Below are 11,765 nucleotides of genomic sequence, written 5' to 3'. Positions count from 1 at the left end.
ATGATTCACAGTATGATACCCAATGATTCACAGTAGACTTTGTATCAAGTGTTGAATAAAAATTAACAAAAGTCAAAAGTTTCAAATGAAATGTTAAAATCAAGTCAACTTTAGTCATGAAATAATCAGCCTTGAGAATCAAAGCTATCTCAATCCTAACCTAACCTAACTTAACCTAACCTAGCCTAACATAGTCATGATAATACACAGTCTAATACTGTGGAGTAACTCAATGATTCACATATACAATACTATGTATCAAGTGGTCAATAAAATTTCTAGTCAAAAGATGAAAATACATTTTATACTCAATCTTAACCTAACCTAACCTGACCTAACCAATAATTTGAGTCACATCAACTTTTATCGCAAGACCTTTATTAGTCAATGCAATTTTTATCTATACATTTTGTTTTACAAAATTAATAAATCCAATAACTTTGAAAGGTCTTAATAGTGGTTGTTTGTCAAGGTCAAGATAAGATCAACTCTTGTACTTGGCACAGAATTGAAAGTCCAGTTCAATATGAGCAAATTTTAAACCAACAGCGTTGAAAATTTAATGCATCTTTCCAATCATAGTGAAAACTCTGGTTTGTTGGTAAATTATTTGCTTGGACAATTTGTAATTAACTTTGTGATTTTGATGATAAACAAAAAGGATAATAAATGATGGCAATGAAACTGGTTCAGCTAATGATTAAGTCAAATACAGTATAACATGATAACTTGATAATTGACTTGATAGGGTCATCTTAGTGTCAGCAAGTTGAAGACTCATCTTGAAGATTGTTGGTTTAATAATGATAAAAGTAATAATAATAAGTTATTATTATAAGAAAGTGAAGATAAGGAAAAGTTTACGTTGACTAACGTAACAAGCTTGAGTTATTACGACTATTATTATTATGAAAAAGTATGTTTCTCATTCATCTTGATAAAGGTGATAATTTTAGGTTAATATCCATTGGGAAAGATTAGCTGTAAGAGTGGCGAGAGGTAAAAAAAAGGTAAAAGGTTTTACTCATTTGGAATTTTCGTTTTCTCTTTTCATCGTTTCATATGAATCAAGTGATGACAATTCATCTTTCACTGGAATGACAATCTTTTCTCATCTTGTTCATCATTTCACAGTTGACTTGGTTCTTGTTGAAATCAATCAGCAAACATGATGACACTCAACATTTCATCTTGAAAAGTATCTAAATATTAATGTGATGAGAGACGCACTTGAAGGCAAAAAGGTATCGAATTTTTTCTTTCCTCAACCTTTCACCAGAATTTATCATGGTGCCCACAGAATTATCTTGGATAACTCTTCTCTAATTACTTCGTTTTTCCTCTTATTCTTTCTCTCAATTGAAGTATCATCAATCATTCAACTGTTTCCTAATCAATTAGTATCCAAAGAGCAACAACAACAAACAATAATAATGATACATGAAAGAGAAAATGAACTTTTTTTCCTTGCCAAAAGAAGCCAAACAGGCAATGAAAAGATAAAGATATTCATGTTATGACAAAGTTTGTTTTGATAACCATTCATCATTATCGTGTTTATCAAACAGCGGTTCATGTGTGAAGTCAATTTGGTTAAGTCCCAACATTGCATTAGCATTCAAAGGAATACAAAATGTAATGATAAAGCCATGATGATCGGCGAGTGTTAAGATGGTTAATTAAATGAAATTAAATGTTTATTAGAGTAAAATCAACTTCGATTACCAAGGTCATCAACAATGTTATCTCAGGTGATACGGTCAATCAATGTTTATCAATATTTAGTAAAATAATCGAACGCGTCAAATCAGAAAAAGAAAAATTCTGAGAGAGAAATTTTAATGAATATTTGTAATTGTTTGGAACTTTCAGAAATCTATTCGAAATTTTTTTCTCTATCAAGCAGTCGGGAAAATGGTCAAAGTGAACATTTGCAATAACCAATGATCCACTTATCAGCACTATGACAGCAATTGCACTCTTATTTGAGCGAGCGCATTTTGAAGCACCATGACATTATGCCGATGTTTGATAAACTTTTTTGAACTAAGAAGTCTTGTCAATATGCAGTTTGATAATGGCAATAAACTTCAAGCCAGTTAAGCTTACAAATTCATCCATTGAAAGTGGAAGTTAGAACCAAATAAACTTTAAATTAACCTCTTTGCGTCATTAGATTGTTTCGAGTTGAATCAATTTCGTTGCCACAAAAACAAAGCTCATTGATTTGGAATGTAAGTAAAGTTTAGAAACTGAGAAATGATGAACTTGATTCAATTTCGTAGTTTGCAAAAGTTGATTTTATGAAAAGTAAAAGCTCTTTTTGCTTGTTATCGATTAAAGTCTAGCTGATCATGAATTTTGAATATTTTTTCAATTCATTTGTTATCATCGAAATTTGTCAAATTTTGAATTGCCAACTCATCAGTATGCAAGTTTAAAAAGTTCAAGTGGATGATAATTTCTCATGATTTAAACTTTACTGTAATAACCGAATAAAAGGATGATGAACGGGATCAAAATGACTTTGTAATCGAAATGCGTGGTTTGATAGAAAAAAAAGGAAAAGTTCAATTTCTCTTGAATCTCTTTTTTCTCTATCAAATCAATAATAAATTGTTTACAAACTACTGAATTTCCAGTTCCTAATCCAGTTTCCATTGGTGAAAGAGGTAAAAAGAAAGTGAATTAGAAAAGTTCATCTGAAGAGATTTTTCGATTTTTTTCTTGTTCTTCTCATAAAGAATGGTAACTTTGATCCAGTTATTTATATATTGAGAAATAATCTTCTTGACATTGTGAATGATGTTAAGAAGATGAACAAGAAAAATGATAAAGTTAAAGAAGATATAAAAGATACTCAACAAAATTGGATCAACTGTTTTATCTTGATCAGTTCATGTTTACTCCTTCCTGATTCATTTTCAGAACTCTTTTTTTCTTCTCTCTCTCTACTCTTTCGTTATTCCCAGTAAAATGTATCCATCGATTGATAATAATAACAGTAATGATAATAATAAAGTTTATTTTATTTCATCTTGAATTGCATTTTCATTATTTGACCATTTCCAGTGAGATTCAAGCTGATTCACAATGAAATTGAATCCCATTTAATCCTCTTTTTTAATCTCCATTTGCGGTCTATTATCTTTTAACGTTATTATCAACTTACCAATTGAGTGATATTTTCCAGCTTTGAGACAAGATTCATTGCTACTGAATCTGGATTTGGAATGAAAAAAGCCCTTTGCAAGATTACTGCTCGATAAATGGAAAAACACATTTATCTCGATATTGAGATCTTGTCTTCTCTAAAACCTCAATGATCCTGAAATCGTGAACTTTTTGGATAAAAAAGGCTCAAAAAGGTTCATAACTTTGGATTCATCAATTGGACAACTTTATATAGATTGGGACAAACTTTCGTCTCTCTTGATTGAAAATTTATAATTTTTCCGCTCCACTTTGGCTTTTCCTATTTGTTTACAATAAGGTGAGTGTTTCCATGAGTGAGGAGCTTTAGCATTAATTTTTTCGCGCTTGTTAAAAATTTGTAAGTGGGTTTGTACATGCACAGAAACCGTGCTCGTCTGTGTGGTTGAAAAAACTCGCTGGTCAAAAATTGTCTAAGAAGCGAGTTCTAAGTGCAAACGTTAGTGGTAATCTTTAATACGCTGATAAATATATTTCTGATTTAGCATGAAAATTTAAGCTGTATCGACTCAGGATCATTGCGTCTCTCGCAGTAGTGCGACATTAGATTTCAGGTTCTCAAGATCCCTAATCCTACGACTCATCTCGCTGATGGTCTGTTTAAGCTGATTCAGTTCATAATTAACGACTTGAGTTTCGTGATGACCTTCTGAAGCTTCCTAGCTTTCTCTGCAATTTTAGCAGAGTCTATGCATAATATGTGTATAAATGAAGCTGAAAAATGTAGCTTTACAGTTAATGTTTCCTTGAGTCAGCGGAGACTCGGAAGAGTAAATAAAGTCTTTTTGTATTGAATCTCTTGGTTTCTCAGCTGGTCTGAAATGCCCTGTATTTACCATGTAATCATATACCTGTTTGTGACAGTTGTGATAATTAACTTTTTCGGAATGCATCTCGAAACTGTCCTTCATGCCGAACAAAAATTGCAAAAAGAATCTTCTGTATCCTTCCTTGAGTATGCTTGTACAAATTATTTCACATGTTTTTTAGTTTTTTTACGATCTTTAAATTTTTCTATTCTTTTTGTTCTTGTAATTCTAGAAAAATGGCGAGATATTCAGCACATCAATCCTTCCTAAATCAACTGCTTGACAAAAATATTTTATATCTTCTGACATTCATACGAGAAGAGAAATATATTTATAGCCAGTCACTCAGGGAAATGGAGAAAATTTTGCATGCGATCTTGGACACACCTTTCCTCAAATCAGAATGTCGTCCCAAATGCTGCCACATGGCTGATACTTTGATCGAAATTGTAGCAGAAGATTTTCTTGCGACTAAAGAACACTAAGAGCTCCAAGATTCTTTACTTTCACTCTTTCATCGTTCCGTTGACTCTTCTTAATCCCCCTTTATTTTACTTATTTACATGCGAGTTTCCGATATTGCTATTTGCATTTTTTTTACTTTTTTATTTTATATTGGGTTATTAATTATAGAGGTATCATAAATATTGTATTTTGCATTAATACAGATTGTTTAGTTGAAATTAAAATTGGGTTACTCATAAAATCTGCTCGTTTTTACCTTGTCATTAAGCTATCAATTGTAGATGTATTCAAATTTTCAATTATTTTGGTTTTTTTTCTTTTACATTTTATTAAAAGATGCAAAGAGTCGACAATTCTGTTCGATTACACTATTATAAACTCATTTTCAAATGTCACCCGATGCGAAATAAGATTCGTTGGCTTCTGTGGTTCTTGATAAATTGTAATGGTTTTCTTTGTAACAATGAGACAAAACAAATAAATGATATCGTTAGAAAGGTGATTGGAAATAGGAGAGCACATACAAGGAACATTCGAGATTTAGATAACTGGCAAAAGTGAGCAACAGTCTGCTCAAGCGCCCAATAACCGAAGAACTCATCGAAGAATTGCTTTATCGTCTCCACATTTTTTATCACGAAATAGCTGATGAATGGAATTATTACATTCATTTTCTCTCATACTTTCTTAATCTTTGTTTTCAAGTTTTTTTGTTATTATTGTTTTTATTATTTGTTATTTTTTTATTTCTTTTTTCACATTTATATGTAATTTACTTATCATATCAATTTCTGTTTACGATTTCGCGTTTATTTCCATTAAATTTTTTTTTCTCGAATCTTTTTTCTGCATTTTTGCGCATATAAACTGTTTTTGTTTGGGATACATTTCTGTCAGAAATTCAGACTCAGAATGAACAAGTTGAATCATTTTTTCATTACAAGCCTCCAACAGAATGATATTATTCCACATTATAATGAACACACAGTCAGGCTTTTACAACCATCCTTCACAGCAAGACTTCATCAGCAGTTTCCAGACAATTCTTTTAATAAAAGTTTAAAGAGATCTTCAGTTGACCCGCTTAAAAGTCAAGGGGAGAATAGCTTTATATTGCAAGGTAAGTTATTAAGATTGATTTACTATTTGAATTTACTATTGTATTTTAATCAGAAAAAAATCGACTCTTATTATTATGATATTATTCTTTACTTTTACTGGACTGACCGAGTTTCACACAAAAATTATCTATGGAAGAAAAACTCGAACTAGCTTACGCAATGGATTTCTTTGTACAATGGTGTACAATTAAATGAATACTCATCGATGAGTGATACTATTTATGAGCTCAGGAAAGATCTAATCACATATGCTCACGAATCAAATCATGTTGTATTGCGAGATTTGATAAATTATCTGATTCCAGACTTGAATCATGAACTGGAAAAAAATATTTGAAAATGATGTAAGTTTTTGGATATATATTATCTTATTTGTTTCCTCAAAATGAATTATTTTAACCTTGATAAAATCCTGCAGCGTTTTAATTTTACGTGCTTAATACAATTTTAAGAAAACACATTCAAGGTGATCTACTATTAGCCTGATAATAAAGAGGATATCAAGGCAACCAGGTGGAAATACCCAGTATTATGAATTATTTTGTGTGAGCTTAACCTTGTACGTTAACATATGAAAATCGATTGCATTTTGATTATCTTTCTCAAAATGACTTTCTTCTTCATTCGTTGTTATCCAAGTGCTTCACCAATTTCCAAAGCTACATCAGATTCAGTTGGTTTTGATATCAAATCCTTCGAGAATTTGATACTAGCAGTTGGAACGTCAGCAGGGGTAAAACAGGATCAAGGTTGAACCACCTAGTAGTAATAAAATGTCTGGCACAAAATGTGCCGGTAAGGCCATTTAACGACAAGAAATTTATCATTAATTTTTCCCGCGCGTTGCACATATGATGAAAAATCTCAATTCAATGTGTTTTAACGAATCAAGTTTTAATCAATAATTCAAACATATTAATGATTTGGTTCAAATGACAATTTAAAACCATTTTTGCGGCCACAAGCACAAGTGATCTCCACATTATAAGTTATTACAGTACCAGTTTGAACACAATCATTTAGATTGTTGGAAACCTGAGGTTCTGGCTACCGCTGTGAACCAATTAAATCGTTTAACTCCTCCATGAAGACGTAGTCATTATGAACACCAACATCAGTTGAGGCAGGGGAAAGTATTTTGGTAGTATCACTTTCGGTGGCTTGCTGAACAGGCTGTATTCCTACATTTCCTTTGCGAATTCCTCAAGCGAAGGCAGAACCACTCTCAGGGGCTTACAGCCATACTTATCAAACATTTCCTTTTCTCTCTTTTTCTCTTCCATCATTTTTTTGTTATACTTTTTAATTGCAGCAAGGTTTTTAGCCATTATTTCACAGAAAACAAGATAAAACCTTGTAAGTAGGAAACAAATACACAATTGTGAATAACTTGTAATTCAATAATGAATTTTACTAGAGGTATAAGAGTTATTTATACTAATTCATAATTAAGGAAATTTGTATGCGGAAATATAATTAACGCGGAATTTGTCAATCAATAATTGAATTTAATCCTTTCGATTGTACTGTCAATAGAGTTAATTGGTTAACACATTTTTCCATAGACTTCCACTATTATTTAGTAGAACATCACCCTTTTTTTCTCTTTCTTTTCTCTTTCTTTTCCCAACCATAGCTTAACATAGGAAACTTTCAAATAAGTTTATCGAACTTATTTCTCTTTCTTTTCCCTTTCTTTTTCCCTTTCTTTTCTCTTTCATTAAGGAGGAGTTCAAGTAATCAGCTTTTGATTGGTCAAAGTTAAGTTAAGAGGTGCGGTTGAGTAAGTTTGCGCTCACTAGTTTTGCGACTGAGAGACTTTGTGGGAGATATGTATATAAGTTAATGTTTATAAAAAAATGTTAATATAAAATTAAACATTTATGTGTCTATTTAATTGTGTGTCTTAATAAGTTACATAATTTCAATTGTTACTTTTCACCCTCAAAAATGGATTCAATTATGGAGTCCCATGCAATTTTCCACGCAGTCAGATGTTCTGATGGAAGTATTGAAACCTGTTTTAATGTCCGCGATGATGTTACGATGATAACATTTAATGATAGCTCGTTGCCAGATCGAGTTGGAGAGTTAGAAAGCAGGAGATATGAGTTAGCTCGTCAATGGAAGACTAGATCTGTTGAATATACTCCATGACTGAAAAGTATCACAAAGAAAAGGATCTTAACTCGGTACAAAGTTACAAACTTTGAAGATTTCAGAGCCACAAAACTAATGAAATCAACTTGATCGAATGTAAAAATTGAATATAAAATTGATCAAAACTTCATCGGCATTGATACTAAATCCCATGGTCAAATTGTGTGCACATCTATCATAATCGCATGTGTTTGAAACGTTGTTTCAATTTCACTTCTGGTATTACGTCAAAATAAATTAAATTGTTTACGTTTTGATGCATAAATTGAATATTGAAAAAGCAGTTTGAAAACCAGATAACTCTTCAGCATCATACTGTATCAAGGTTGATCATAGTTGTTTGCATAAAGTTTCGGCGTTTTCCGGGTTTAAATTTAAAAGATTGTTTTGCTCGCAATGACCTTCATTTTCTAGTTTTTGATGTTGCCCATATTGTCAATAATAATGTCTAGTAGGGGTTAGATTGTGTACTTTTACTACTACCTTAACTATATATATTATTCAATATGTCCTTTCAACCCAGAAGATATTGAAAACGAGGACAATCTAATTTTAAATCCTGATGATAACGATTGTATCGATTCGGAAGATAAAAATCTGGATGAATTTTGGAAAACAGAAAATTGCACTGAAAAAATTAAACGCGCTGATGTTCAAATTAAAGTTGCCAACGAAGAAATCTATATATACTGCTTTAATACCAACATTACAATATTTGACATCACTAAGCCTTGTCCAATTTATCCATTCAGAATAACCAAAGATACTGTCTTCACAATTGGAAAAACATTTTACAATGTTACTCACTTAAAAAGAACCATAAATGCAACCGAAACGTTAAAAATCAATCTCTTACTGAGCCCAACCATGTCAAGTTTTGAATTAAAACCAGTTGTGATTGAAAACTTTGATGCTGTAAAATTCATCAGACGACATAGTTCTAATCCATTGATGCAACTAATTGGGGTTACAGGACTGATGTCTTTTATTAGTCTACTTTGTTTGTTCATTGGTTGCAAAATTAGAAACGCAAGATCGCCTTACGTTCAACCAAATAGCAAAACGCAAAATTTTGTCGGCCTGGTGACGAGAGGAACCATTATTAAGGCCAAAAACCCGAAAAGTTACGATGTTGATCACCTTTATTAATCCAAAATCTTTGTTTTCTTTAAATATCTTACAGAAATGGACGATCAAAATAGATCCAGTCTCGCAAATTGGAGGCATGTGAAAGAATATGCTGAAGAAAAAATTAAATTTTACAATGATCAGATATTAGACGATGAGTTCCCACTCCCAAGGCGTGTACGATATCGTTACATGCTGTATCTCGCCGTCTTGGAACTAATGTTAGAAGCTGCCATCACCTATAGAAAATTATATTTCAATAAACTACATGGCCACGGCCGAACCAGGAGATTTCAGGCCCTGGTTGAAGATATGTTTGTCGCACTAGAACAAATAGTGCGATATATAGAATGCAACAACTTAACTTTCTTTTATGCCATAATACGAAAAGAATACATAGAAGAGTTTAAAAACTTTGTTCGATTTTAGTAGATTAAAACTTTAGAATAATTATTTGTAATAATTTCCATAAATGTTGTGAATGGAGATTATGTAGTTAAAAAAAATTGTAACTGAATTGTAACTTAGTCATCTTTGAACCTTCGATAAAACTCTGCTTACTTACTTAACTTTTCTTATTTTCTTTTAGAATGGATTATAGATTGTATAGATGGTTGTCCATGAAGCGATCGGCCACTCTGCAAATTAAAATCATCAACAATTTACTGCAGTCAACTAATATTCACTTCGACAGAAAGGAAAGGCGTAGTTTCCTGACATCAAAATATATATGTGAAAACATGGTACATATTGTCGAAACCTATTGCAGATATCATCGGGCAAAAATTACGAATCGAAAAAGAAAGGTCCGGGATCTAACAACACTTATTTGTATATTAATTGATGATTTTGAAGAACTGTTGGATAAGTATCAAATGACTTATTACTATTCACTTTTCCCTAAAGAAATTCTGCATGAATTTAGCAATGCTGAAAACAACCTTAATTTAGCCAACTAATCAATTGTAATTGGTTTCCATATATGTTGGTTCCATAAATGGTAACCGTTTAGTTGAAAAATTTAATCCTAATTGTAACATCTGAATCATCATCTAATTAACCAAAAGAGGGACCTTTTGGAGCTGGAGAGGGGGGAAATGCTAAAAATAAGAGTTGGCAAGCTAATCTTGCCAACTCTCAAAACAAGGCTAAAACTCATTTTAAGATGTAGCCTTATTAGGCTACAAAATAGGATGTTGGTTATGATGATGATGATGAAGATGAAATGTGCAAAATATAAAACATGAAATGTAAAAATGATAAGTGACTAGTTTTTTAGTTTTCATTCTTGGTAATATGTAATGTTTTATCTCCGTTCACTCTAAATTAATAAAAGTAACCTTTTTCTTAAAGTGTTCGTTTAAGTGAACATTATGTTAAATTTTAACAAAGGGTTAGATTGTGTACTTTTACTACTACTGCAATGTTTCAGTCAAAAATCATGTAGACCTTCAGGGCATAAAATAACCGTTGAAAGATGATAGTCACGGGGACAGTGACTGAGGGGGTGAGCAAGTTTATTTCTTATTTTCTTTTGCAGTTTGCGAGCCATAAGCGTATGCTTCTATACTACTATTACTAACAATACTACTTGATTGGGAGTTTGCTTTTAAATCACGCCACTAATAATTGTGGCAATTTGAATTGAATGAATTTAAATTTCTCCAGTGAAGTATGAATGATTCATCAGTAGATAACCTATCTGGTCACTTCTATTGTTTGCCTACAAATCGCATTCCTCGTAGTCACAGCAAGTCCAATCTTTCATTTCAGCACCAAGTTACAACTTGTTGGTGCCATAGTTTTCTTGTGTTTTCTCTTCTATTTACCATGTTGTTAAAGAACCACTTTATTGGGTTAACTTGTTTGACCAAAGGTTTGGCTCAAGTTGATTAGGTTCATTTAAATTGATAAAGTTGAACCAGTAATCATAAAAGGACTTTCATGATCAGCATAAATGAGAAGGAAAAGAAAGGTTAAAACTGTTACTTTTACAGCTTTACCAATCATTAACATTGTAAATGTTTGGTTTCGCTTCGAGAAATGAGTTCAATGATTAAATTAAGGAAAACTATATTTTCACATTGATTAACAAGTCTTTCAAAGGAATAAGTATTTAACAAAGATTACCGTGAATTTCATGATTTGGTTCAGTTTCAACATTTCCAACCATTTTGTGATCGAGCAATTTGGTAACATAAAAAAGGCCAACTTGACTAATGCACAGAAAATCTCGAATTGCATTTCTCTCTTCATGCATTCCTTATCAGAGCAACTTTCAATTTCGACTTTTACCTTTCAAATGAAACAAACTAACAGAGCATTTACTGGCAATGACCACCAACTGATAGATAATTGTACAATATAAAAGTAAAATTCTCAGTCAATTGTTGGGTTTCTTTAGTTGATGCAGTTTCCTTTTTGAGGCAACAAAAAACAGATAAATTAATGTTAACTTTATCGATTCTGATTGACTGGGAGTTTATCAAGCTTCCCTTGTCTAGTTGAAAGGTTAAAGTTTTAAATCTATAATTGATTAAATTCAACTTTCACCAAACTTGGACTTGGTTGGAAACAATGAAGAGAAGCCCAAAAAACTGGTAAACTCGAGTGATGACAAATTTTACAATAAAAAGAGTTTCCTTTCAAAATTAAACTCATTTTATGCATTTCAAGTTTACTGTTGACTATTGACAAGCAAACTGTTAACCACAACATTAAAGTGAACATGTTTAATCATGAAAAGGATACAAAGTAGAGATGAACAATTGCAACTGTAAAAGTCAAAGGCTTTTTTTGTTGTCAAAAGATGATGAGAGAGGAAAATAAAAGTTGATACAAACTAATGCAAACGTATTCATTGACAATG

Source organism: Tetranychus urticae, chromosome 3 (genome assembly GCF_039701765.1).
Source record: "Tetranychus urticae isolate SD_2017Ah chromosome 3, NJAU_TeUrti_SD_1.0, whole genome shotgun sequence".
NCBI classification, from domain to species: Eukaryota; Metazoa; Arthropoda; class Arachnida; order Trombidiformes; family Tetranychidae; genus Tetranychus; species Tetranychus urticae.
Note: the sequence above shows the minus strand (reverse complement) of the source record.